The sequence below is a fragment of the Sciurus carolinensis genome, chromosome 1 (assembly GCF_902686445.1).
Source record: "Sciurus carolinensis chromosome 1, mSciCar1.2, whole genome shotgun sequence".
NCBI classification, from domain to species: Eukaryota; Metazoa; Chordata; class Mammalia; order Rodentia; family Sciuridae; genus Sciurus; species Sciurus carolinensis.
In genome coordinates this window covers 208,187,086-208,211,378 of record NC_062213.1, presented here as the reverse complement: position 1 = coordinate 208,211,378, position 24,293 = coordinate 208,187,086, and the positions used below count along the sequence as shown (strand labels likewise).

At 47.0% G+C, this 24,293-nt stretch overlaps 1 protein-coding gene across 6 annotated transcripts in view; it reads right to left on the bottom strand.

Moving 5' to 3' along the window:
* The window catches only part of Gnb1 (G protein subunit beta 1), a 69,421-nt gene that overhangs the window by 31,266 nt on the left and 13,862 nt on the right, over positions 1-24,293 (bottom strand). For 4 of the 6 annotated variants that reach the window (XM_047538803.1, XM_047538771.1, XM_047538792.1 and 1 more), the window contains exon 2: positions 5,258-5,306. The exons of 1 other annotated variant lie outside the window; for it this stretch is intronic. The gene's annotated coding sequence lies outside the window, so the exon portion shown is untranslated. Of the gene's footprint in view, positions 1-5,257; positions 5,307-11,079; positions 11,157-24,293 lie in introns of all 6 variants that reach the window. One more of the 6 variants, XM_047538811.1, reaches the window with a different exon arrangement.

Here is a 24,293-nt window from a genome sequence, read left to right as displayed (position 1 = left end):
CCTGTGCATGTAAGGTAAGCACTCTACCAACTAAGCTATATCCCCAGTCTGATTTTTTAAGAGAAATCTGGGAAGACATCCAGGTATCAGATGACAGGGAGGAACTATTGCTCTTTCGCTAGACATTACAATGCAGCCCTTAACTGCTAGAAGTGCTCATCACTTGTAAGTAGAACGACAGGTTTTGGGATTTGCTTCAAAGTCCTTCAGTGAAGTACTGAGGGAAAGGGAAGAGAGAAAAAGCTGGCAGTTTCTGCAAAAGTTGAAGCTGGGTGATCACACAGTTACCTCTTTGTGTTTGCACATTCTTTTATATTTTTAAAAAAGTCAAAATAGTTTTTAGTCTTGTTGACCACATTACAAACTGTTCAATATGTCTCAAACAGAGCCGCAGGCCTGAATCCATCTCCTGGCTCTGGGAGATGTGAGGGCTCAGCACTGCAGTAGCAGGGCTTGCCAGGAGAGCGTTTTCTGCAGTGACCTGGAGCACAGGGCCACTTTGGTTGGTTGGTTTTGAGAACTCCCAGGTCTGTGCACACCTGAAGGGCAACTTCACACCAAGGTCTTCTCCTAGTGCTCCTCTGCTTGTCACAGTCCCCACACCTTCCAACAGACCCTCTTTGACCATATGCAGCTCGCTCACGGTGCTTCACAGCCCTGAACTGACCCCCTGGCTTCCTTGCCTTTCCTCCCACTCAGGATTCTCCTTCCCACAGGAGGACCATGGCCACAGCCTGAACACGGGCAGAAGCCCCTCCAGGGCAGGAGTATGTCTGTGGCCATGGCGAGAGGCAGTCTAACCAGGCACAAGGACCTGCCTGGTTAGCAGTCCATCTAGGCATGGTCTTCCCCCAACTAATCCCAGACAGCCTAAAGTGCCTCCCCAAAGGAGAGGAAATAGAAACTCCACCTGTGCTCAGCAACACATTAAAAACCTCTAGATGAATGATCTTGCTGATAAGCAGATGATGACACATAATGGGGGGCAGGAGGGGGGCAAGAATGGAGGAAGGAGGGACTATATAGAGGGATAAGAGGAGTGAGAGGGGTGGGGGGGGAGAAAAAAAAACAACAGAATGAATCAAAAACTATTACCCTAGGTAAATGTATGATTACAAAAACGGTATGCCTCTACTTCACGTACAAACAGAGAAACAATATGTATCCCATTTGTTTACAATCAAAATGAATTAAAAACAAACAAAAAAAAAAAAAAAAAAAAAACCTCTATAAGTGGCCGGGCGTTTGGCGCATGCCTGTGATCCCAGTGGCTCGAGAGGCTGAGGTGCTAAGCACCTCAGTGAGACCCTGCCTCCAAATAAAATACAAAACAGGCCTGGGGGTGGGGTTCAGTGGTTGAGTGGCCCCCCCCCCCGCCCCTGAGTTCAATCCTGGGCACCAACAAAACAAAAACAAACAAAAACCTCCAGAAGTTTCCTACGTTTCTCCACATAGCACTGCACACCTTGACACCCGTCTGCTCTGCTGAACATCACTTCCACACAACACACTGTAGCTTGTCTGCTTTCTCATCAGGCTCAGAGTCAGAGTTCAGTCTCAAGAACTACAATTTTCTTTTTAAAAAGCTCAGCAATGCCCTTGGTTAGTCTCAGAGTGCCTAATTCACTTCCATCACTGCTGCCTGAACACCTTCCAGGGGTCGGGGCACTGGGGAAAAGGCATGCCCCTGTTCTCAGGACCACAGCAGAATCTGGAGGAATGACAGAGGATCTCTGATCTTACCACTTGGATTTCAAGCACTTTGGAAATAAAGATGGGTCACAACTGACCCCCATGTCTCCAGGGTGCCTCAAGAGCACTCATCCTGTGACAGAGGTCTCAGTACACCATGTGCCCCCTACTGTGTCCCAGCAGTCTCACAGCTACCAGCCAAACCCCTGGCTCCAATTTAGCTGCCCTGAAGCAATCCATGACTAGTCAGTGATAGTCAAAAGACCACCCAAAGAAATCCCACTTCCTCAGTCACCACCTGCCCCCAGATGCAATGGAAACACCACCCTGTGGTCTCCCACAGGGACCAAGTGTCAACCTTCCTTTTTACTGCAGGTGCTCCATCTGGAGAAAGGGACCCTGGTCTCTCCACTGCTAGAGGAAGCAACTTGAAACCGCCCCCTGGCTAGAGTGCTAACGGGGGTAGCACACCCAGATGTCCCACCTTGGCTCAGAGGTCTCTTCCAGCCAGGAATCTCCCAGAGCCAACGCTGTCCAATGTAAACACACGTGAGCCACATACACAATTTTAATCTTACAGTGGTTAAACAAGTAAAAGTAAATTGAAACAGACATTAATTTTAGTGAAATATTTAATCCAAAATAACAAAAATGTTATTTCAACATGTAACCAATATAAAATAATTGCATCACAGCCATTGATGACAGTAAGTCTGGAGATCTGGTGTGTATCTTACAGTTTGATTTGGACCAGTCCCACGTCAAATGCTTCCATCGCCTGTGTCGCATGGCCACCAGCACCTCACTGGACAGCACAGTCCTTATCTGAAGACTCACAGACCCTCCGTCAAACTGAGGTGACATCATGTCATTGGTTCACACAGAGCTCACTCACTTGGGAGCAACACCCGTCCAAAGAGCAGGAGCCAAACTCTCCCTGCATGAAACCATCCTCTTCCCCCAGGGCCAAGGAGAAGGAGAGATCTCCCCTGGCTTCCTGGTGCCACTTTCTTCACAACAGGTACAAACCTGCTCACTTACCCACCAGGAGTGGGCAATGCAGGTAAGAGCAGCCACCTCAGTGTAGTAAGCAAGTTCCTGGAAAGCCAGGGCTGATGACCCCAACTTGGTCATCTCAACTCTTAAAGTACCAGTCCTGCTCCTGAGGCCTCACATCCTTCTGGGTTGCTCCTCTCTACTGACCTCATTAGCCCTGGCCTCTTCCTGCTTCCAGGATTGAGCACATCCTAAGCAGTCAAATACAAGGCCTTCAGACATGTTAAGGCCACACAGGAAGCCCTACTTCAATATTTCAAAACCAAGCATTTCATGTGATCAGTGGAGTCTTAGCAACAAATGCCTTCCACCCAAAAGGATGACTTCCCAGGGTGGCTGGTGGGCAAACTGCCAACTATAAAGGGTCTGTGAGCCCGTAAGTCTAGGGGAAGACTGCTCTCTACCATGCCAAGGACCTCCACTGTAAAGAAAGGACAGGTTTCCACACTTGATTCCTGTCAACCCTGAAGGACAGTTACTTCTGTTGGCACCTGCAGGTCCCACCCACTTATACAGAGCCCAGGGCACCTGACAGCTCTGCTCTTGGGAGGCAGCATGACAGCCTGTGGCTGGAAAGTGACAAGCCCAGTTCCAGCCCCCCAGTACTGCTCCTTATTGCCCTGTGGCCTCAGGTAGGTCTCCTCCTATCACTCCCTGTCTCCCAGCAGCAGAGTGGGAGGTGTCTGAAGGTGAAGACAGCAACAATGCCTGCGGTACCAGCTACACAAAGTCAGCAAGAACCCACGTGTGGCCCCAAGGATCAAGATACACAGGTGACACCCATTAAACAAAGCCCGTTGTGAAAGTAGTTATGGAGATTTTGACTTAAAAAAAATTTTTTTTTTTTTTTTTTTTTGGGTGCTGGGGATGGAACCCAGGGCCTTGTGCTTAAAAGGCAAGCGCTCTACCGACTGAGCTATCTCCCCAGCCCCCTCGACTTAAATTTTTTAAGTAATGGGTAAAAATAATAGAAGAACAGGTCCTTCAACCGAAATTGAGTCTGAACACCAGAGGACCAGCAGGACCCAAGAGCTCCTTGGGTTGTATGAGAAGTGTTCATGCTGCTTCCTGGTGGTTGGTCTGGCTTTCTAACCGTGTTGACGGGTGGGACACAAGGGATGTGCATCATCTTAGGCAATCTAAGCATGTGCACACACATGAAACCATGACCACAATTTGGATAATACACACACCCACCAACCCCAAAATCTCCTCGTACCCCACTTGTGTCTGTGCCCCCAGCCTGCCCCATCTCCAGACAATCACACGTGCATTCTACTGCGGCAGTCCGTGCACAGGACACAGAGGCACACGCCCTGTGCTTTGCAATGGTCTGGCTCCCTCTGTCAGCACGACTGCCTGGAGACTCCGCCACACTGCTGCCCGCACAAGTCTCCCGTTTCTTCTGGGCAGACACACACCCAGGAGTGCTGTGGCCAGGCCACTAGAGGTGTGCCACACGTCTGGGAGCTGCCACTTCACACCCCAGCACATGGCAGAAGTTCCAGCCCCTCCTTGCTGGTTGTAGTCATGTGGTCACCACGTTTCGTTGCACTTCCCTGTGGCTAACGGTGCTGACCATTTCTTCAAGTGCTTATCTGCTGTGTGTTCTCCCATGCAGCATCTGTTAAGTCGCTTGCCTTTTTCAAACTGGCTATTTTCTTACCATTGAGTGGACAGCCTTCACACATTCTGACGCAAGTCGTCCAGGACTTGCGATTTGCCAATATCTTCTTCTGACCCTTGGCCTCTCTTGTTCTCCAACAATGTCCTTCATTTTGATGAAGTTCAATTTACAAATGTTTTCTTTTGTGAATTCGATCTTTGATGCTATATCTAAAAACTGCTTAACCCAAAGTCCCAACAGCTTTGTTTTCTTTCTAGGGTTTTCTAATTCTAGGACTTATGCACAGTTCTACAATCCACCTTGGGAGAATTTCTGAAGATGGTGCCAAGTTCACCTTTTCACAAAGATGGATGCCCAATTATTCCATCACCTAACTAGTCATTCAGTTTAATTTTGCTTTTTAATTTGAAGTTATTCCAAACTTCAAAGAACGACAAGAAAAACACAAGTTGCATGCCCTCACCAAGATTCACTGCCCACTAACACTGGATACACGTGGTTCATCACTGTGCTTCACAACAGCACACAGGGACTCCTGCACTGAATCATGCCCCCTTACCTTCATTTATATCAGATGTTGGTTTTCCAACCAACATTCGATTTGAGAAAAGGACTCTCCTGTTGTGTAATGAAAAATAGTGGACAAATACTGCCCCTGTCCAGATTATAACTCATCATCTCTTGGGGCCTGAAACCTTCTTGCTAAATGGAAGCTTGCCTTTTCTTTTTCTTTTTCTTTTCTTTTTTTTTTTTTTTTAAAGAGATGGGTGTCTTGGGCTGGGAGTGTAGCTTAGTGGTAGAGCACTTGCCTAGCATGTGCAAGGTCCTGGTTCAATCCTCATTTTAAGGACTGATGAGTATCAGTTATATACATGAAATTACCTTAATTCAGAAGTGCTTCTGGTCTGGTCTCCGACACATGTAAATTTGTCTGTAACAAACAGAAAAAGCTGTTTGCATGGTGTTCAGGCTGTGATGAAAATGTTCCATTGTACCAACAGTTACATTTAAGTGAGAACACACTACTCTACCTCTCCCTTATTACTGTGCCTTGCCTCAAACTGCTTCACATGGTACCTTTGTAACATTTTATTTTTCAGTATAAAAACAAAGAAATCTGACCTCAACTTCTTATGAAAAATCTTTAGAAGTGCCCCAGGGAAAACACTTGGCATTCAACCAGAAGGAAGGTAGGCAAGAAGCCTTCAATGTACCCACTGTGACCCCGGGTCCCAAGGTCGCCCTGGCCTGCACCCCACACATGGCCCGTTGACACAGGGCCACCATCTGAACCCCTAGGAAGTCATGGCTGGCTGCTCCCCAACTCCCGACTGGCCTACAGAGACACCCAAGCTGTGCCTCCTTCCTGCCCACTGCCTGCCTGATCGGCCAGAGGCCACAGGGAGGCTCCCACTCGTCCATGCTCTCCCGCCAGGATGGAAATGCTCACTTCTAGACTTCTTCTGCCATGTCTGCTTCATGTTCCCAGAAATTAAGTTCTAAACATGTAAAGATGGTTGGTTCTTGTAACTCCCCAAATTAAACTCTGTATAAAAAAGACTACTTCTGGCTACCCACTCTTCAACCCAGAACTTACGGATCTATGACCCCTTGTGCACAGACCTAGTGTGGGGTAGGAGAGGCATCAACAAGCCATTGTCCCCTAGGGGACTGTGAACTCTAAGGCACTTACTCAATAAAGTAGTTTCATTTTGGAATTACACTACTTATGTAAAAGCAAGCATGTATTTTGGAAGTAAAAGTGGGCATGGAAGAAAGAGTTTTATGGTTCCTTAAAAATTAAACAGTTGCCAAACGACCCAGAAATTGTATTCCTGGGTACATAACCGAAAGAATTGAAGACAAGGATTCAACGCTAGTTTGCACAGAGGTTGTACAGCTACAACTACCAGTCAGAAGGTGGAAACTACCAGGTGCCAACAACATATGGTCTATCCACAAAGTGGAACTCTACTTAGCCATAAGGGGAGTGAAGCTCTGATGCACCCTACAACACGGTGAACATGACCAAGGCCAGACACAGGCAGTGGCCACACCCACCATCCCAGCTACTCCAGAAGAAAGGCGGGAGACCACAAGCTCCAGGCCAGCCTTAGCAACTAAGCAAAGGCCTGTCTCAAAATGAAACATGAAAAAGGGCTGGGTTGGTGGTAGCTCAGTTGTAGAGCACCCCTGTGCTCAATCCCCAGTACAAAAAACAAAAACAAAAGCCAGACATAAAAGGTCACACATATTTATATGGAATATCCAAAACAGGCAGATCCACAGAGACAGTCCACAGGGGTCGCCAGGAGCTGTGGTGATGAGTAGCAGCTTAAGGGGCACAGGATTTCCTTCTGGGGTGATGAAAGTGCAGTTTAGGCAGAGGTGATGGCTGCACAACACTGTGAACTCACTAAATGCCACCAAACCGTTCTCTTTAAAATGGCTTAATTTTATGTTATGTGACTTTCACCTCAAAAAAGAAAAGGTGGGTGTGGAAGTCAGGGAACACAAATCCATCAGTGAAGGCAAACCACTGCCACCTCCACCAGCCCTGGCAGCAAGGGGACCACACCCACGACGAGTCTCAGGTCTCAACCTGGGCACCAGTACCTCGATTCCAGGGCCAAGGGGATGTCCAGCAGCCCCTTTCCCAGCCATAACCACCCCCTGGTGTGCCCAGAGAGCGGCACCAGTCCCAGGTGAGAATTCTTTCGCTAGGACATAGTCACACTGAAGCCAGAATTGGGGACAGGCAGTTAGTGCAGAAATAAGGGATCAGGTCAAATAGAGGAAATGGAGGCCATGAAAGCCATCTGCCTCTGGAAGTTGGAGACTGCCCCTGGGAGAATGGAATGTCAAGGATCTCTGGAGCCCACTGATTACCAAATCTACCTGTGCTTGTCAGGGACTACAGGCAAGGAGCTGCTAATTAATGCCCCCTGGGCACTTACCTGGTTGAATCGCTTTGGCCCTCCCCCTGCCCATCTCACCTGCAAGACCAGGCCTAGTCACTTAGGCAGGAAGGAGAGATAAGCCGGGAGAGAACTGGAGAACAAAAGAGACATTATCCTATAAAAACATGTAGGGTGAGCTCACTTCTTGGGGACTTTAGAACATCAGCCATGGCCCCCTTCTCCCTATGGGGAGAAGTCTGTATTATTACCTTTAAATAAAACCTGCTTAATATGCTTGCCTTGGCGTGCTTCTCTGATGTTATACTTCAACACCTGAGAAAGCAGAACAGTCACTGGTAAACAGTGGTATCAACACTGTATCCCCATCTCTAGATACAAATCCTTCCAGGTATGTTCCATATAAAGAAGGGCAGGACAAAAACAAGACCACAGAATAAACCGCAGCCACTCTACTGGGAATGCCTTGCGGGGTCTTGGGGTTCAAGTGCTACAGCAGAGTTCAAGCTCCCCATTCTTTCAGAAGAAAACAGATATCCACCATCTGCAGTGTGCTAGACCTAACTTTCGTAGCCAGGCTAAGATGCAGTCATGGAGGAGTCTGGACCCTTTTCTGGCTCACAGCAAGGCCAGGGCAGGCCTGCCTCCCCAGCACTTAAACCAGCTGCACTACCCTTTAAAAAAAAAAAAAAAAAAAAAAAAAGGCAAACCAGGGACTTAATAAAACCAAAACCTACATTCAACATTTTACAACACAACTATACTCGATAGAGTAGAAAGTGAGGTGGATTCAGGTGTGGTGGTGCACACTGGTAATCCCAGTGGCTCAGGAGGCTGAGGCTGGACAATCACAAATTCAAAGTCAGCCTTAGCCATTGAGTGAGGCCCTAAGGAACTTATCAAGACCCTGTCTCAAAAAAAAAAATAAAAAATAAAAAGGACTGGGGATATGGCTCAGTAGTTAAGAGTCCCTGGGTTTAATTCCCCAGTACAAAAAAAAAAAAAAAAAAAAAAAAAAAAAAAAAAGGAAGGAAGGAAGAAAACAAAAAAAAAGTTAAATTGTTTATGGACAAAACTTAAAAGTTAAAATTCGAATCAGATTTAGGAGTAAATTCAAACCTGTCATCAATTTTGTGAGCAAACCCAGCATACACAAAGCTTCTCAAATACTCCAACCCTTACCCAACACAACTGTCCTATGCCCTCTCTGGCCAAGTAGCAGACTCCTAGGTCATGAGCCCTGCTCTCTCATCTTCTGTGGATGGACCTGTGTGCACACCTGCACAGTGCAAAGCTTCCAGACCATTCCTTGCCATAAGGAGAAGGACCAGCTACCACATACCACAATACCACAACCCTTTCTTCCCAGCACTACTTATGGTGCCACTGGCTAAATCTCAAATGCTGTCTTTGAAGTCTACCTGATACCCTGGTTTTATTTTTAAAGCCATTTAAGGGTCAAGTCCTCTGATCACCTATTGGTCAAGAAATTCTGTTGAGCAGGACACAGAGGTGCACGTCTGTAATCCCAGTAACTGGGCAGACTGAGGCAGGAGGATCACAAGTTTGAGACCAGCTCTAGCAAATTAGCAAGACCCTATGTAACTTACCAAGACCCTGTCTCAAAATAAAAAATAAAAAGGGCTGGGATATGGCTCAGAGATAAAGAGTCCCTGGGTTCAATCCCTAGTATCCCCCAAAATAAATAAATACTCTTAAGTTTCTATAATGTAGTTTCATCAATGTGCCAGACATTGAAGACACAAGTCAACAAAAGAGATGTGGTTAGTCACCCACAAGTCCTGTTGTTCAAGTAGAGAGAACATGGGAAGTTATTCTACAACTTGCAGAGTGAAAGAGAGAGGGATTCTAAAAATGCAAATTAATAAAACCAAGAAAGGCTGGTTTCAGGGGGCCTGCAGCACTCAGGAAACACCTGAGAAACACATGAGAATGGCCGGGTCAAGATCTTGAGGCTGGAAGCTGAAGCAGGACACATGCTGCTGTGAGCAATCCAACTGGTTCGTGGACATCAGGACGGCTCATCATGCCTGCTTCCCAGTCCACAGCAGAAAGGCCACATCACACAAGAAGGTGTGTAGAAAATATCAGCCATCTGCAGTGTCTACAGGCACCACAGTCCACTTAGCCAAGGAGCCCAACTGCAAAGATGGTCTGTCTTCACAGCTGTATTAGGTTAAAAATCTTTAGGGCATTTCCAAAGATGAAATTACCATGTTAAAGATTAGGTAGGTGCCTTCTCTATGATAAAATCAACTGAGGCTGTGTTTTGACTCTGTAGAGCTAATTAAGCAGTATAAAATGATTATATTCTTTATATACATACATTTTAATACATCTTGGGGTTTTAAGTACCAAATACTTGTATTATTTAATATTTTTTCACAATTTACAAGGTGAATCCTCTTGGGAAGTTCTTTATATGCTGCACTGACATTTTCAATCAAGCAAAGGTAACTGTCAGGAATGATTTTTTCGGTATCAGCATGGCAGCAAGTCAGGAGAACACGCAGGTACACCCTGTTACTCATCTCCAGTTTAGAGATCCCAATACCAGAGCAGAGCAGGTTCAGGGTGTCAATTCTTTTCCGTCAGTGTAAATAGGCTGTGCTTACAATTCTGGTTAGAAGCTGCACAGCACATGCACACCTGATTTTTTAAACCTGGAAAAAGTATGAATTCCAAAACATACCCAGCCCCAAAAGCTGTACATAAAGGCCTGGGGCTGCTAAAGACTAAGTCAAGTCACTACTGAATAGGTCTCTGATACAGAGACATAATGAACAAGCAAAAACATGAGGTACTAATTACTGAAACTAATAACGACAACTCTACCATCACCTCCAGCTACACATGACTGAACTAAAGCAAGGACAGACACAAGCAGGAAATCCTTTCAAACAAAAACCAGAGCTCACCATCAACAGCAAGACCTGCAAAAAACCACCAGTAGACAGTACATACACCCACAGGGTACACTCAGGGCAAAAGGAACAGTAAAAAGGTCTGGAAGCTGAGCTTCACGCTGGCATGCAACTGCAGGACAGAGTGGGTGGTGCAGGCACACCTGGGAACCAGGGCTCCCACAAGAGGGTCACACACCCTGCAGTGTGAAGGTGAGCAGGGCCCTCTGGTGTTGGTGTCTGTACTCCTGCACATTCGTCACAGACAGACATAAGTTCCTCTCCCAACCCTCACCAGCTAAGAGCTCCTGAGACACTGCAGAGCTCCTCTGAGAAGTCATTCACTCAAGGTCTGGCACTGGAAATAATCTTGCTGTGGCAGGAGGAAAGGAAAGCACTCCAAGGCTAAAAGGAAGGTGGCAAGGGGGAGGATAGCTCAGTGGTGGAGCACTTGCCTAGGATGCCTGAGGCCCGGTTTCAGTTCCCAGCACTGGGGAGAAACCCACAATCTTGAGCACAGGGTTTATAATGTGTAGACATGCATACAATCACAGGTGTACCTCCTAACCCCAGTCAGTCAGGGGTAAAGTGCTCTCCTAAATTCTGGGACTTGTTCTACTCAAGTATCGGACTTGTGGAGCCACCAGGGAGCCTCTGAATTCAGGGTGGCCTTGCTGAGTACTGTGCTTCATCCAGAGTGCTAGCATTTGAGGAGACTGTAGGTGCTGTGGGTCCCTCACAAGCCCTGCCCAGAGAAGTACCTGTTTCTCACTCAGCAGAGCTACTGCAGTACAGACCTATTGCAGTAAATCATAAGCCCCCATCTGAAAAAGTTGTTCCTCCATCTTTACTTTGAAAATACCTTTTCTCTGGTTGTGAAGTTCTGGATGGCCAACTCAGTTCCTTCAATTTACTCCACTATCTTCTCACTTGCAGTTTCTAAACAAGAAGTGTGGGGTAATCATTTGTTTGCTTTTTCTGTAGTTACATTCAAAATGTCATCTTTTCAGCAGTCTGACTACAGCCTGCCTAGGTGTCAGGGGTTTCTGTTCCTCAGTTCTCTGGGCTTCACTGACCTCCAGTTTGTAGACTTTTCTTCACTGAAAATCTCCCAACCATTGGCTCTTCATACATTCCTTCTGTCCTGTTCCCCTCCACCCCAGGCCCCAATTATATGTAGCCAGTTAATCTGTCACAGATAGGCTGCCTGGATACTCTGCTATCTTTGTCGTGGCCTTTCTTTCTCTGCTAGTACCTCACTCTGGATTCCCACTGACCTGGTCGGTTTCACGATTCCTTCCTGGGTGCTGAGGAGTGCAGTGAACAAACTGCTCACTTTGACATGCTTCTCTAGCAACTCACTCTTTCCATGAACGACACATGTACACTGTTGTCAGAAAAGTTTTTAGGTCACTTGACCCTTCCCATCTGGCAGTTCCATCATCAGCTCATCACGGAGTCTGCAGTTGTACTGATTTCTTTATCTCTTAGAATGAGATTATTATCAGTAGTAGTACCAGGGATTGAACCCAGAGGTATTTAACTACTGAGCGGTACCCCTAACCCTTTTTAATTTTGAGACAGGTCTTGCTAAGTGGCTAAGGCTGGCTTTGAACTCGAGATCCTCCTGCCTTAGCCTCCCAGGTCGCTGGGATAGCCATGCACCACCACACCTGCCTATGAGATTACTTTTTTGTGTCTCAGATTTATGCCCAGAATTAACGCACTCTCCTCTGAAGGGTCCTGAGTGTGCACCAGAATGCTTTCCTTCAAGGATACTAGGCAGAGAGGAAACCTTACGACCGGAACTGACTGAAGGCCAAAACAAAGCAGAAAAACATTCATTCAACTTCTGCTCACAGTTCAGACTCACATGCAGACAAGGCTGCCTCCGCCCAAGGACCTGCCTTTGCTTCATTCTGGCAGATCAAAGGCCACGGTCTAACAAAGGCCCTAAAAGAACACCTGTGTGCTGTCAAGGGCAGTCACAGGCAGGTGCTCATGATGAGCTCAGACGCCTGGTTTCTCAGTCTCACTCCCACCATGCAGGGCAGGTTTCCTCAGGCACTGAATGCACATGTCTCACTAGAAGTTCTGTGTGAAGCTGTGATCTGTCTGTGGACATCGGCCAACAAGCATCATACCATATAACAACTTCCAAGTCACATCTTATGTCTGTTCCAGAGTAAATGAAAGAACAGACTGGGCTGCCACTGAGACCATCAAGGTATGAGATGAATTCAGCCACCTTCTTTATCTTTTCTGCAATGCAAGGGATGAAACCCAGCGCCTCACACATGCGAGGCAAGCACTTTACCAGAGGGAGTGACATCCATCTCCAGCCCTCTCACATTGTTAATTGGGCTTGTTTTATGTGGTATTAGGAACTGAACCCAGGGCACTCCACCACTGAACTACATCCCTATTTTGGGATAGGGTCTCACTAAGTTGCCAAGGCTGATCTCAAACTTTTCAACCCTTTTGCCTCAGCCTCCAGAGTAGCTGATTATAGGTGTGCACCACTGTGCCCAGTGAATCTGGCTATATGTTAACGTAGGGTATACCGAAAAAAGTGACAACCACGTAGCATGGCCAAAAAGGACCTCTCTGACTCTCTCAACTCCAGTACTACCCAGGGGAGTGACTCAGACAGTCAGAAAAAAGGTCACTCTGCCATTTAGAACGAAGTGATCACTAAATATTCGACAAGTGTATCAAAGCAGTATGCTCAGAGCACTCTGAATTTGTAAGGAAACAGAGAGGCACACAGAACACCGTCATAGCTTTGACCATCCCCACAACAAAAAGCAATACGTGTCCAGACTGAAAAGATGAATGACAGCCTGGGGCAACAGGTAAGAGGCCCCGGTGGAAACTGGGCACACGAAGGCTCAGCACAGCCTCCCCCAATAGCAACGGAAGCTGGACCAAGGAGCAGTATCCTGAACCACTTCCAACCCACAGCCCCACACTCAAGAAGGCAGTGCATACTAGGTGAGGATATGTGGTGTCTGTCTGTTCCCACTCCACATCTGGGCAGAGTCACCACACTCCATGCAGCAGTGGCCCCACAAGGTCTGGCCCCAGACACCGAGCTGGGCCAGGCTGCTCCAAGCACTGTGCATCCTGATCACCTGAGGCTCACAGTAATCCATAGTAAGCCTTCCGGATGTCCACGTTCTAAGCCACCAAACTAGACTTTTAAAATATAGCTGGGGCTGGGGATATGGTTCAGTGGCAGAGCACTTGTCTAGCATGCTTTAGGGCTCGGGTTCAATTTCCAGCATCCCCCCAGAAAAGGAAAGAAAAGGAAAAAGAAAAAACAAACACAAAAAACCAAACTTCTCTCAGATACCTGCCTGTAATTCCAGCTACTCAGAGGCAGGGGCAGAAGAATTACAAATTCCAGGTCAGCCTAGGCAACTTAGTGAGACCCTGTCGCAAAATAAAAAGGGCTGGGAGCTCTCTCTCCCTCTGGAGATGACCTGCATTCGCCAAGTGCGTATTCCTTGCTTTACCCCAAAGACCTCTCTCAAGACTATCATATCTCCTTGGAGGGTGGGGGAGAAAAGGCAGGGGAACTGGATAGGTAGCTCAGTGGTAGATCAATCTGCAGGGGAGCAAGCCTATGGTCCCAGCTCCTGGGGGAAGAGGACTGCTTGAGTCTGAGTTCAGAGCCAGGCTGGGCAACAAAAATACACAAATTACCATATAATTTGTGTATACGTATATATATATATATATATATATACACACATGCACACTGAAAAAAGATACAGTGCACACCATTTTTAATGAACAATTAAATGGGCCAGATGCACTGATGCTGAGCACCACACCTGCACCCCCAGACGAGGTCCCTCAGTGCCTGGATGGGGCCAGACTACCACCATCATTCCTGGAACAGTCCCAGAACAGAAGCTCACAAAGAAGAGGAGGCACTGAGGGTGACACCCACCATCTAAATCCTGCACCCAGTGGCTGATGTGGACACTATTTACTCTCATTTTAGAACAATGCCTGTGTACATTTCTTTAAAAAAGAAAAAAAAAAACCCAGATGCAGCTTTGACATCGGCCCCTTGCTCACACTCCCTCCTCCTCCTCACCCTGCCTGCCAGGAAAGTCACTGACTCTACTCCAAGCCCAGAGGCCTCCTCATAGGGCCCTGCTTGCCACCCCTCTCCCTGTGACAGGTTCTGCCTTCCAGGCTCCTCGTTCGCTGCCACTTTCTTATGTGAGGGGCTGTGAGCAAGGGGTGTGTCCTGTCTTCATCTTTGCCCTGGGCTCTCTTGTTGAGCATGGGGGATCTGTTGAGTTTACAAACCACTTTTGGAAGTTTCCCCTAGTTCTCCCTTACATTCCAGTTCTGGGGTGGCTGCTGGCTCCTGGCAGCACCTGTACCCTGCATGATCCTGTCTCCCTACCAATCGCCCCGACCACAGCAGACACCCAGCTCAGCTGAACCAAACGAACTCTTCCCCAACAGCATGGAAACCAAGGCAGAGAGTGGTGCAGGCTCTCTGTGTCTGGAAGGTCCCAGGGTGAAGAAGAGCAATGCACCCCATTCCTCTCAGCTCTCTCCCTTTCCTGTGCCTTCCTAGACTCTATCTTCTGGTCCTTACAACTCAATCCTCTTTTTTATTCCTTAATTGCACTTCAGTTGGTTAATTTCTTGGAATAACTGATAATGTTACAGGCATCCCCATACTTATCCTACCACCAAGCACCCATTCCCAGGTGCTGGCGCATACATCTATCAGATCCTCATTTCGCAGCTGCGCCAATGGTCTCTCCAAGGACTCCTGCGTCCCCATCTCTGCTCTGTTCTCCAAGCTTGAGTCCTCTGCCTGCCACTGCCAGTCACATGTTCCAAAAAACACATCCTTTAAAAAACAACAACAACAACAACAAAAAACCTTTATTTATTTGTATGTGGTGTTGAGGATCAAACCCAGTGCCTCACACGTGCCAGAAGAGTGAAATCTACCACTGAGCCACAACCCCAGCCTCCCAAAAACACCTCTTCAAGTCTTACTCTTCCTCAGCTGACCCTGGCATCACCAGCCAGTCAACATCCTCTGGCTGATTTAGGAGATACTGTTCTTGGGTTCTCCTCCATCCTTATTATTCCCCTTCCCTGGCTCTACCCTAGAAATGATTACATTCCTAGAAAGTTCTACCCTGCAAAGTTGTAAGGGCTCAATCCCCCATCCTATGAACAGGCTTTCTGACTCCCCATCTAAAGCAAAACTTGGAGAGCTTTTCCCTCCCAAACTCACTGAGGTCCCACCAGGCCCCTCTAGCAGACTCAAAACCTCCTTCCCACCAAGTCACCACTCCATTCTGTCAATGCCCCTCCCTGTACTCTGCCCCCACTGCCTGGCCTCCTTCCAGCTCCCCTATCTGCCTAGCCTACTACTAATTTGCTTCTCCACCCCACCTTTTCTTCTTCAATCCATCTTAAGCATCACTGCCTAATTTATCTTTCTGAAGGACAGCTCTGACATGTGACTCCTCCGCTCAAAAGTCTTCAAATACTCCTACGGAAGAAAACCAACTTTTTTAGCTAAGCCTAACTCAAAGCCCTTCTGCCTTCCCCAGGTACTCCTCCCCAAGTCTCTGGTTCAGAAGACCTAGGGAGGCCACTGGGTGACAGTGACATTCTCTGCTGGATTTGGATCACCAATCTCTTACAACAGAAATATTAAAAATTGTTTTGCCTTGAAAAATTAGAAATGATTTTAGAAAGTAAAATATTTCCCCAGAGTCAAGGAAAAAGACATACTTCCAAAATTCAGCAACTTAAGACTTGAGTATCTTATTTCCTATACAAAACACAAAACACAGACGGTATTCCAGCTTGGCCATATCTTTATGACTCCAGCTCCAAAAAAACTATGCTGAGAAGTGGTATGGGAAGGAAGCAAGCCTCATCTTATGCCACGAGCCAGTCTGGGTGGCAGTGAAGCAAGCACACGTGTGTGTGTGTGTGTGTGTGTGTGTGTGTGTGTGTCGCGTCTGAGTGCACACATCGCCACACCACACAGCAGTACCAAAACAAGGTGCCCGTTTTACACTGTTGATATGCACACAATAGCAATGTGGTCTCCACAATCAGGTGAGCTTTCTTTGGCTTATGTACCAAGCCCCCTGCCACACCAGGCACTGCACACTGGGACTTGCAGACAGGAAAGGCTCTTGCTGTTGTGGAGCTCACTGTCCAATTGAGGCAGGTGTGAACAATGTCTTCAGTCTGGGTATGTCAGGTGCTGTTCCCTGAAGGAAAAGCAGCACCGGGTGAGAAGGCTAGATTAGGTGGGATGGAGTCTTTGATAAAGGGTAGCCAGAGAAGGCTGCTCTGGTGTGCTGACAGAGGGACAAGCATACTAGTTAATTTCTCAACTGCTTACACTAACCCTGACAAACCAGCCACTTCTATCTCTAGATGTGAGGAGCAAATAACTTTATTGCCTCCATTCCAGGTATCGGAAAGTCCACTCGTGCAAGAGGGAAGGAAGTCCACCATGAAGCTCAAACACTCGCTACGGAAACCTGTTTTAAGGATACATACAATTCCTTTTAGCCCCAATCTTCCTTCCTGGTTAAGCTTTAAGCAAGCAAAATATTCAAGGAAAATAAAAATTCCTTGAACAAAGAACCCCAAGTCATAGGAACTCACTGAGGCTAGTAAATACAAGAAAACCAGGCTAGAATAACAAAACTCCAGGTCATTCCTTGATGTGGAATGACTACAAGCCCTGTGAAACAAACAAGCCCCTGGACTTTCACTTCCAGCTAGGAGGATCAATCAGAGGGACCCAGAGTGAGGAAGTCACCTGGCTTTTGTCTCCACAGAACTGGACAGAGTGACTTCCTGGCCTCAGAGAGAGTAGTGGGGGCACTGAAGTGATGGGAGTGGGCCTGGGGCATGGAGTTCAGCGAGGTCCTCTGCCCACTCGGCCCTGTATGCTTACCTATGCTGTGTCTGGAACACAGCAGCCACCCAAATACTTGTTTAACCATCATGGACTTCTTTGCCTTCTTCCCATCCTACCACACACAGTCCAGTGATGAGCTGGGACAAAGGAGAATGTGAATTCCAACAACCAGTTTTTCCTTTAAATTCAAAACCAGCACTGGTTCAGAAGAGACAGAATAGTGGCTCAGTGTGGAGCCTCCCAAGGGAATCACCCTAGAAAAAACAACAGAGGAAAGACACTCCAGGGGTGCAGGGTATGCGGACTGTGTGCTAGCTCCGACTTAGTCACTTCCCATGTTTTCACTAGCTAGATAAGCTTCCCCACCACAGGGATGAGGAATGGGGTCCCTGGAAGGGAGCTTGGGTAGGCAGCACAATGACTGGTGTCTGCAACACAGTGACAGAGCCTCTCTCCAAGTTACGTAAGCCTCCATTTCTCACTCAGGCACTAACTAGCTGAAAAGTGAGTCATAAAGCATCAGACATGGATCCAAACACAAAAATCAGGTAACAATACAATTTCCCCAAATTCAAGTGGTCAGCAGATGAGTGGCCCCTAAAAGTAAGAGACTCAACAGAGAATCTCTTCGATGTTTTTCTTTAAAAGCATTCATGACTATCCCTACTACCTTAAAGGCTTATTTTGTGAAGAACAGAAGCGTCATGGTCAGAATCTGGTTATCTGATGAAGGCAGTAGCAGGTCAATTTACGTTTTCAGTTTATCTGTCACGCTTGTCAAGGAAAACTACAGGCTGTCTGCTACAAGTTGGTTTTTAACTATGTTTGAGATGATAAATTCTGCTTTTTCTATAGAAGCACACTATGAGCACTAGTGAGGCCCTTTATATTGTCATCCATGGTCTTTCCTGACATCCTCTGATGGCCCTTCTGGTGACAGATGCTTTCAGGCAAGAAAGCCACTTCCTCCCTCAGCCAGCGCTTCTAGTAGGCAGGGCCCTTCTTGTGAGAACACCACCCCACCAGTTCACTGTGCCAAGTTCAGCACAGACTGCAGGCCATTAAAAGTCTCTTCTCGTGGGCTGGGGTTGTGGCTCAGTGGTAGAGCGCTTGCCTAGCATGTGTGAGGCACTGGGTCTGATCCTCAACACCACATATAAACAAATAAAAATAAAGGTTCATCGACAACAACAAAAATAATTTTTAAAAAGTCTCATCTCCCAAGTTGGGCACAGTGGCACACCCTGTCATCCCAGCTACTCAGGAGGCTGAAGCAGGAGGATCAAGCATCACAAGTTCAAGCCCAATCTCAGCAACTTAGCGAGACCCTCAGCAATTTAGAGTCCTGTTTCTAAATAAAAATTAAAAGGGCAGGGGAGACAGCTCAGTGGTAAAGCATCCGGGGTTCAGTCTCTTGTATCTCATCCCCCAAGCAGAAAGATGACATGCCCAGGACTGTAGTGAGCTACTAGCTTGAGAAGTCAGGGCCAACAGCAGGTGGCGCTACACCCTTCCCATGCTGAGGTGTCCTGACAACCGACTTCTCTCCAAGGTTGTTTGATAAAAACAGCAAGCACCCGCGAACATCAACATGGCACAGGAAGTGAGGTGGGTGGAGTCCAGTCTGATTCCGAAGTTTGAAAAGCTCTACAGTTAATTAGTTAACAACTGTGGCTATTTAAGAATAAAAGTATCTTCAATTCATGACTATCATTCTTTCAACAGCTACCAAGCTCTTCTCACAACTCAATACACCGAACTTTATTTTTCTGGGTACCAGGGATTGAACCAGGGGCACTTGATCACTGGGTCACATTGCAGCCCTTTTTACATTTTATTTGAGACAGTGTCTCATTCCATTGCTGAGTCTGACTTTAAATTCACCCTCCTGCCTCAGCCTCCTGAGCTGCTGGGATTACAGGTGGGTGCCACTGTACCCGGTAATACAGGAAATTTTAGGTGCCTTTGTGACCAAAGGGCACAGTGAATATCCCTGAGACACTAAGGGTGCCATGAATTTGGGACTCTCTTGGTCAAGACTCAAATCTGGGCCTTAGATGACAGGCCAGTAGGGTTGAAGGTCTGGGTGGAAAAGGGAAGAAAATGGGCAGAAAGGATAGGGCAAACTGAGGAAGGGAAAAAAGAGGAGATGTGGGGGAGGAGAGAGGAGGCAGGGCCCCCACACCTACCTATCTTGGCTCACCTTCAGCCCCACCCACAAAGCCTGCCCTCTGCTTTAGGAGTGGGCTGTAAAACTGGGTGATATGCCATGCATTCATCAAGAACAGGGAAGATTTCCCAATCCTATGTCTCAGAACAAAACCCAGCAGGAATCTGTTTATTGAAAGGCACCTCCCAGTTAAAGTATGGTTTGCAACGCAGTCTTGAGGACTAGGAGTGGGAAGGAAGGTCAGGAAAGGTGAGGAGACAGTAGAGACAAGAAGCATCTCCAGGAGGTGGAATCCAGCAACCCCGTGGCTGACTCTCCAGAAAGGCCCAGGACACATTTCTACAGTACTCTGCCCAAAGGGCAGACCTGAATCCACCCGTGACCTCAAATGAGGGTCATTCCATAGGACAACTGATCTGTACTCTTTAAAATGCAAGAGTAAGAAAGAGACCTGATGTCTAAATGCAGCACATGTTGTTGGACTGACTGGATACGACATGTGTGGGAAAATGGCTTGGGCTCTGTTAAGCTCACTGACCTTGACAACTGTGGCTATATACAAACAAGCCCATGTTCTCAATCAAACTCTGAAGTCTTTAGTGGTAAGGGTGAAATTTAATGTGAAATTTGTATCCATTTTATAATGTACTCACACTTATTTTAAAATAAAAATGATGTGGCTTCAGGAGAGCAAACAGGACCAAGAGCCCAGGTGCCTGCTGGGGCCTCCTTCCCTCAGAGCTGCCCCTTGGAGCAGGGAGCATGCTCCCTTTGGTTAGGAGGGCAGTGCCCCCTGCAGGAGCCAGTGTAGGAACACTCTCAGTTTGCCACCCCTAATACCCACAGACTTCACTTTCATGAAAGTGAAACTAATAAGCCAGTTTAAAAAAAAAAAAAAAAAGATACTGAAAGAGCTTAGTGGACCACACAGGAATCACCACTTGGAGGGATACACAATCCAAACCGCAGTAAGCCAAGGCCACACGAATTCCACCCCCCCAACAAAACAGGGAGCCAGCCCTCACTTGCCCCTGTCCCCCACCGAACCAGTCCCCTGCATGGCACTGCAAGGTCTTGCCCTCAGGTCTGCTGACCATGTGGCCGAACCCTCCTCTGCAGTGGGGTGGGGTGTGCCTGTGACAACCCCAAGTGTCCCTGAGAACTCACTCCCCTACCCTTGAGAGACATTAACAGGCTGTGGGGTGGTGCTGGCCAGGAGTAGACACAGGAGGGCCACAGAAAAACAAAGACAGAAGTGGCAGACACCAACCTTGCGGGACTGAGCTCAGAACCTCCCACCCTGGAGAAAGCACACCACAGAAAAGCTCCCGCCCTGGGGCGCTGGCTGGGAAAGCCCCAGCTGCAAGCTCCCAAGAGGCATTTTAGGGATTTCACAAGGACCGGTGAAGACCTAAATGCTCTTCTCATGGCCAAGTCATGGTGGTGAAGCACTGGCATCTTGCACATGTGGTTATGGTGTCTACTCCCTGAGTACTTCACAACACCCGCTGCTCCCTCCTCATCCAATGCCTCCTCCTCAGACCCTGGGCACAAATACCACAGAACTTTTCTAGGGCACCTCTATCCAGTGAGCTTCAAAATTTCAGGTACAATAATAAGATGCCCAAGGAGATTTAACCCATTATGGCCATTGTCCTACACAGATACCCCATCATTAGACCAGCATGTTAGCACACAATTGATAACCGATATTATTAAAGGAAAAGAAAAAGTAATTTTTCTGTGGGAAGCAGTGCTGCACAGTGACTAAAAACAGAAGGCCTGGGATCAGAAAGGTGGGTCTGGGTCCCCGTTTTGGAAGGTCAGCTAAATTGTCTCTGGCCCAGACCTGCTTCTCTGCTGATAAGAGACTGAAGGACACCATGGTGATCAGCGCTCATGTAGGGTGGTAGTTCTTCCTGAGGCCAGACAGCAAATATCTTGGGCATTACAGGTGTCATGGACCCTGCTGTAGTAGAGGGACAGTCATGGACCCAAAGACAACATGCAAAGGACCCCAGCAGCCTGCTACACATGTCAAAAAATGCTTTCCAAACACCTGAAGAGATAAAAACCATTCTTAGTGGGCCATACAACGGGATGGTAGGCTACAGTTGGCCAACATCTGGCTCATAATATAGTGCCCGTCACACAGCAGGCAGTCAATAGTCACAATTATTATCCTTTTATGTGGAGGGTTCCTTTAAGTTTCAATTAATTTTAGCTGATAAAAACATAAAAACTGCACACACTTATAGGGTGCCATGTGAGGTTTCCATACACATACATACTGTGTAATGTTCTAATTGGGGTCAACATATCTGCCTTAACTATTTCTAATTTCCTTATGGTAAAAACATTCAAACTCCTCTCCTCCAGCTCTGAGATGTACAGTACACTATAAGAAAAGGAAAGTTTATTTCTGCTCCATGTTCATGCCAAAGAGCTTAATTACAACAGTTCCCAGGTGACAGGAAGGGCAGGGTAGCAGAGCAGGTGCCAAGGCTGGAGCTCTTCTTACTGTCCCTGATTCCTCCCCAGTGAGTCTCCCAGCCTTAGCAACCTGAACAGTAAGCAGAGAACAAGGTCTAGCCCCAGTCCACCACCATTGCCAACTCCTCCTTCGTGCCTCTTCCAGAGGCTATGTCTGGTTCTGCAAATGGGCAACATGCACAGAACTTCAGCTACTCATTATCCATGTGAAGAAACGACACATTAACATGCTAGTAACACTGCTTTATGTCATTAGGTTAAAAAACAAAGTTCTAAAAACCAAATCCCTCCCTCTAGGCCTGGGTACATCAGAGAGTCCTTGCTTAGCCATGTGGGGAACCCTAGGTTTGATCCCCAGCACCACAAAATAAAATAAAATCCTTCCCTCTTGCAATCAAACCCAGTTTTCCTTTTTTATTCTTTGTTTTTTGTTTGTTTTGCTCTTTTTGTGGTACTGGCCATCACACCCAGGGCCTCGTGTATGCTGGGCAGGTGCTCTGCCACTGAGCTACTGCCTGAGCCTCAAACCAGCTTTCTCAGTCTCACCTGTCTCTTCCAAAACCCAATATTCTGAGCCCAGTAAGCATTTTATGAAGACTATTATGCATGGAAGAGCTGCAAATTTACAACTGATGGCTGAGAGTCCAATCAGTTCTACCCATTTCCCACATAAAATTTTATGCTAATTGAAACTGCTTTTTAACAGAGAGTGGACAAAGACAGGTCTACCACACGTCCCTGTCACATCTAAAGTGCTAATGAGAGGGCAGCACACAGAGGAAGACAATATCTGAAGCTGTGAAACCAGCTGATTTAAAAGGTCATATGGCTGTTAGCTCAATCCTAACAGCGGCCCCAGGAACCAGGCTCATGGGCACAAGGAGATGAGAGTGGTCAGCTTCCCACCGTACCCATTCTCTCTCCTGTGACGCGACTGTGCTCCTTTCCCGCCCTACAGGCCATGGACCAGCAACACCAGTGCTCCCTGGAAGCCACATCGTTTTTCACAAATAGTCCCCTTTAAATGACCTCTATTTCTACATTTGCCCCGATAATACAGTCTTCTTCATCAATCTGAAGAATCTTAGAACCTTAAAACCCAGTCAGTGGGACACAGTGGCACAGGTCTAGAGAATCACAAGTTCAAGACCAGCCTCAGCAATTTAGCCAGACCCTAGGCAACTTAGTGAGACTCTCTCAAAATTAAAAATAAAAAGGGGTTGGGGTGTCGCTCAGTGCTTAAGTGTCCCTGGGTTCAATACACAGTACTAAAAAAAAAGAAAAAGAAAAAACCACCCACCATCACTGCCCACACTGAGGCTCTTCAACTCCCTGGCTCCTGCTCATCCTTTCAGCATCACCCACCAGACAGTCCTCCCCAGGTATCCCAAACCAAGTGTCCTTTTCATCCAGCGTTCCCCCCACACTCACCTTATGGTTTGAACCTGGCTTACTCCCGCAAGAGAATAAATGACTAGAAGATGAGCCCACCAAGCCTGACTTTCTGGGGCGGGTGCAGTGCTAGAACTGAACCCACGGCCCTGAGTATGCTGGGCAGGAGCTCTACCACTGAGTCGCCTTCCCAGATCTTCCAGAGCCAGGCACTTGTCAAGGTGCCCAAGCTGGCCTTCAACTTGCAATTCCTCTGCCTCAGCATCTCGAGGAGCTGTGATTACATGTGTGCACCAGGTCAAACAGTATCTTGTTCTAATAAGTACTTGGCAAATATCTGCTAAATAAATTGATGCCTCGAAAGTTCCTTTTTGGAATCCATTCCACAGATGTCTTAATATCAACTAGACATCTTGAAGAAGGCAAATCTTTTTCTTTTCTTTTTTTTTGGGGGGGGAGTGGGGTGGGGACCAGGGATTAAACTCAGGGGCACTCAACCACTGAGCCACACCACATCCCCAGCTCTATTTTTTGTATTTTATTTAGACATAGGGTCTCACTGAGTTACTTAGCACCTGGCTTTTGCTGAGGCTGGCTTTGAACTCGAGATCCTCCTGCCTCGGCCTCCCGAGCAGGCAATTGTAAAGGTGATGCTATAGAAAGGCTATGATTGATTTTTTTTAAATTTATTTTTATTGTAAACAAATGGGATACATGTTGTTTCTGTTTGTACATGAAGTAAAGGCATACCATTTGTGTAATCATACATCTATATAGGGTAATGGTGTTTAATTCATTCTGTTATTTTTTTTCTTCCCCTCCGCCCTCCCACCCCTCTTTTCCCTCTATACAGTCCCTCCTTCCTCCATTCTTGCCCCCCTCCCACCCCTTATTATGTGTCACCATCCGCATATCAGTAAAATCATTCGTCCTTTGGTTTTTTGACATTGGCTTATCTCACTTAGCATGATATTCTCCAATTTCATCCATTTGCCTGAAAATGCCATAATTTTATTATTCTTTATAGCTGAGTAATATTCCATTGTATATATATACCACAGTTTCTTTATCCATTCATATG